The sequence below is a fragment of the Notolabrus celidotus genome, chromosome 13, assembly GCF_009762535.1.
Source record: "Notolabrus celidotus isolate fNotCel1 chromosome 13, fNotCel1.pri, whole genome shotgun sequence".
In the NCBI taxonomy this organism is placed as follows: Eukaryota; Metazoa; Chordata; class Actinopteri; order Labriformes; family Labridae; genus Notolabrus; species Notolabrus celidotus.
In genome coordinates, this window is record NC_048284.1 from 21,223,304 (window position 1) to 21,228,076 (window position 4,773).

The following is a 4,773-nucleotide window of genomic DNA, read 5'->3' on the forward strand; positions in this document are numbered from 1 at the left end:
TAAATCGAACATCTGTGTAATGGGAAAATAAAGCTAGTAGCTAAGATGACAAATGATTACCACCCAGTTTCAAATATGAATCTTTAGAGAACCTTAAGTATCTGCAGTCAAATAGAGGTTTTATTTCTGCAATTATCTTCTGATTTATAGCTGGAATTACAATACATGAAATATCCCTGATTATTTTGCATTAATCTGATCACTGGTTTTATGCCAAGAAGTCTGTTACGCTCAATATTTAACTTGCTCCATTAGTGTCACATTATGCTGAATTGGGCAGGAACACAAAGAGTGAAAAAGTTCATCCATTAACACGTTCCCAGGCCATTTACTTCATTAGTCCTTTATTTGCCCAGCATTATAATAATGTCACAATAGGCAGAGAATCATTTGCATAGTTTTTGAGAACAAGACACAGACAAAGAAGACATGTGACATCACTGTCAGGTGAGTGAATGCTTGGGAAGCCTGCATCAGAATGTATTCCTCTGAGAAATGTCTGTTTAGAAAGAAAAGGTGTGCATTAGAAAAATGGCAGCCTCTGCAAGACATCAAGACCTAGACAGGAGGGAAAACAAAACACATCAAACCCTGATGCCAAAAATGTTGCCTCGTATAACATCTTATTCTAAGTAGATCCTGATAGACACTGTCAATCTCTATTTGTCACTATGGCAAAGCAGAATGTATGGGATTTTTACTGCCTATTGTGATTATTTGGGCCAGAGAGAGTGAAAAAGCACCGCACATAGAAACTTCATGATATTTGAAGCCTCTATAAACACTGGTGAAATAGCATAAGGAAACAACAAGCTGATTTAAAAAGCCCATTTGGTACACAGTGTTGTGCTGTTTCAAAAATAGCTTTACATGTAAAGCTGTTTAAATGGCCTGGCTTGTTCTGGGCTTGTTCATTTAGCCTGTTCAGCCTTTCACAGAATAATGGAGTGAAAATTGACTCTGCCTGCTCAGGGATGAGGAATTTTGGAAAGCAGGAGCAGAGAGGGACGCTGTTGTTTACTGAAACAAACAAACATGCTATTTTTGGCCAGATTGCTCACATCAATATTGTGCTGATTTAGGGAAATGCTATATATAGAGCTCCAGTGTCTAAAAGCATGCGCACCAAGCATAAACCCAGCTTATTTTCACATGCTAGGTACACAAACTGCACTGTTTGTGGTAACAGATGTATGGAATAAGTAGCACTGTAAACACTTTAAAGTGGTTCATATTTTTGAGGATTAATATGGTTTCATCATGTGTACAAAACAGAAATACCAGACACTTAAGTGAGAGGAACTTATGTTTTCATGATGGATTTTAGTTATACTCCCATCATAATAAAATATCAGCTTTACAGTGACCCCACACTTCAAATACCTCAACATAGGTACCCCAAAAGTCTCAGTATTTAATGTGCAGGCTTCTGATTTCAAGTTAGCAACAATAAATATGCAGCATGCCTTAAGACACTCAAAATAAAGCGGTTGAGTCACCACCACATGTAATTAAATGTTTGCTGGGACTTTCAAAGGTACAGCTTGCTGAGAAATGTCGCTTTTTTATCTTTGTTGAGCAAAAAATGACTTGTGATATGCTTGTAATTATGTCAATAAACCTCAATTACCTTGTTAAAGGCGCTATGAGGAGTTTTCAGCTGATCTTGAAATACTATCACTCCTACAATGATACCCCTTCATGACCTACTTAGTAAAATGAAATTATGAGCAACAAGATCAGTTAAATGCTTATTCTGGATTTTCATGTCTGTGTTTGGGTCAGATTTCCTGCAAAACAGCCAAGTTTGTATTCAGCACTCACCAGGAAGTGTCTTTGTTTAGAACTCTGCCAGTAAAGTTTTGCACTGAGAGGGGCTTTGACAAGCAGGATGAGTTATTTTTGTTTTGTTCATTGTTTTCTTTTTGAACTCATGGCTGATAGTGGAGCAGGAACAAAAGAACGAGCATGCTTTCTAGTAGAGTGTTGTTTTAAAAGGAGAAACTCTACAAACACAGCTCTGCTTGGTAAAAAAGGAAAATGGCTATAAACTGGATTCTTTTTAGACAGAAATAATTCAACTGTGAGCATATTTAAGTTATTTGGACACTTGCTAGGACACGAGCACACTTGGCATTGGGGCTGTGACGAGTAACGTTAAATTGGTCACTCTGGTCAACTTTTGTAAGCTAACTAACAGCAATAAATCACAGTTTTCAAAGTTTTGCTGTTAAATTACAGTTAATAATATGACTTTAGGCTACAAATCAATACATCATCTCATCAAAAAAGTTGTCTTTAACAAAAAAAGTAAGACTAAAAAGAAGATCTGTATGCTATTAATTTACTTCCACAACAAATGTACACATTGGTGAGAGTAACATCTTTACAAAGAGGGTGATGGTGCTCATGACAAATACAGTCTTCATTGCATTTAAACAGTACCATTTCTGTCCAAAGGAGTCACCAGAATCCTTACAGCCGAAAGTTCCTCACAGTGTCTTTAAGTTTAGGAAAAAGACCATGGTTTGGGTTTAAATAAGTTGTGTTCTTATGTATAATGTCACATAACTAAGGCACTACAGTCCGCAACTAAATTATACATGTTACGTACAAAGAACATGGGTAAGATAAATACAAGCAAGAGGACTTCCACGAGATACGATAGATATCATATCTAATATCATATCTCTCCAGTATGATACTCGGTACCTAATGTGTCATTATAGGACACAGTTATGAGATATTGTAACTCTTCTACTGCTGTCCAGATATGCTTGCGATTAATTGATTTCATGGTCCCTAAATAATAAATCTTTGTTCATGGAAACTCAATCTTTTGCATAACAATCTCACTACTAACAATCAAATAAATGTATTGTTCATGTTCCCTGGAGGATGAATTCTCCTTTTTCAGTTACTGTTAAAAAGATTACTTGCATGCACTTACACATCGTTTGTAATGTGTGCAAAGAAGAGGAGAAACTACCCCTTAGTTTGTGCAGAGCTTTGGTCAAATCTAACTGACAATTTTATGTGAGTTTGTGTGAGCTCTGTGATTACCTCCTCCTGTTCATGCTCCTTGAAGATATATCCTCTGCAAGATGTCCTTGTCTCGAGGCAACCTTGTGCCCTGTAGAGTAAAGTGCACATGCATACTGTGAGGTTACACAGCCACTCTTGTTTAAACATCACGCCGGCTGAGGGGCCTGTGTTAAAGTTAGCAGAGTATGTTAGCATTGTGTGTGTTAAAGCCCCTTGACAAAGCACAGATATTCTTGAGAAAGACGACTAAGGTCAAATGTCAAAGCAAATGAAACACACACTGATATGTCTTTGCATATATCACTTTATTCATTGTTCAACATGTTTAAGGTAGGTTCTAGTGATGTTACGAGATGTGCCGAGGCTTCGAAGCGTGTGTCGAGTAACGGAGGGGGCGTTTCCGTGAAGCGCGTATCGAGGCTCGCTTCATTGAGGGGAGGAGCCGAACATGATGACGTCCGAAGCCTCGCTGCCCGGCTGTACCACGTGACTGCTTCGGCAAATGGTTCAGATTTTGCTGCGAGGTTTGATGGTTTGACAGCAATATAAACCCCTCAGGCCCCATTCATAATGTGGGTTTTTGATGGAGAGCTGCGGTCAGTTCAGAGTTCGGATAGAGTTTTGATAGTTAGGTGCGGACGTGTTGCTAATCTGTTGCAGACTTGGCCTAATGGTGAATAGCACGTCCATGAAATATTTGGCCAGGGTTAGAGTCCAGCCTGCGGCTTATTAATCACACTTTCTTCCAGTTTCTACACTGTCCTCTCCTCTATAAATAAAAGATGTCAAAGCCCAAAAATATAACTTTAAAAAGAAAGAAAGAGGAGGATTTCCCCTGTGTGGTAACATTTTGATTTAATAACTCCTAATAACACAAGCATATTCAGTGCCCTCTTCCTAGTTCCACAATCACTTTTACTGTCCTCTGGCTGCTTAAGCCAATTCCATTTTCCTAAAGTGACAGAAAAATATAATTACACAACCTGCCATATCATATGATACTACCATTTTGGGAAAATTTACACACACAGAATACATTCAAAAATATTGTATCATACACATATATGATACTTTATGTACAGAAATGATTTGGTCATACATTTTTTGTAATTTAGTCATTCCCATAACAGACACAAAAATTCAATGCATCACACATTTTGTGGTTAAGATCCAGCAGCATGTAATGATAAACCTGGCCAGTAGGTGGTTTCGTGTGCACATGAAGCTTCGAGAAATGAACCCTTTCTCGAACCAATTGGCTCAAGTGGTTCGAAGCCTCATGAGGCTTCATCTCACCATCACTAGTAGGTTCTGTTTGTCACCTGTTCTCTACTGCAATGTTTGAATTCCACTTCCAAAACCAGGAACCACCAAACAGAACTGCAGCCTGCCAATGGCTTATGAGGAGGTGTGCCAAGTGGAAGGCACCATGTCTGAGTAAGATGGAGGGGTGTTTTAACTGATGAAATCAGAAATGTTCTTTAATTGCAGTTTGAGAATGAACTTTATGTAAATGTTTTTGTATAATGACTTTTGAACCCCATTTCATGTGCTTAGATCATTTGAAGACCAGTTAAGAGTTTGAGGAGAGTTAATTGATTAAAAATGATTAACCCCTCACTCTTGGTAGGACTCAGCTGCTATATAAGAGGAGGCTGGATATCCTTGGGGTTGTTGTTGGTTGAAGTTGAAGTCAATCAGTTATTGGAGAATGTTGCAATTGAACAA

At 38.2% G+C, this 4,773-nt stretch overlaps 1 long non-coding RNA gene across 1 annotated transcript; it reads right to left on the reverse strand.

Moving 5' to 3' along the window:
- Window positions 1-327: 327 nt before the first annotated feature.
- On the reverse strand, window positions 328-4,441 carry LOC117824496. Its single transcript, XR_004633601.1, has 3 exons — window positions 4,368-4,441; window positions 3,064-3,133; window positions 328-499 (listed from the first exon to the last, which is right to left on the reverse strand). It is a non-coding gene; the product is annotated as an uncharacterized LOC117824496 (long non-coding RNA).
- Between the last annotated feature and the right edge of the window lie 332 nt (window positions 4,442-4,773).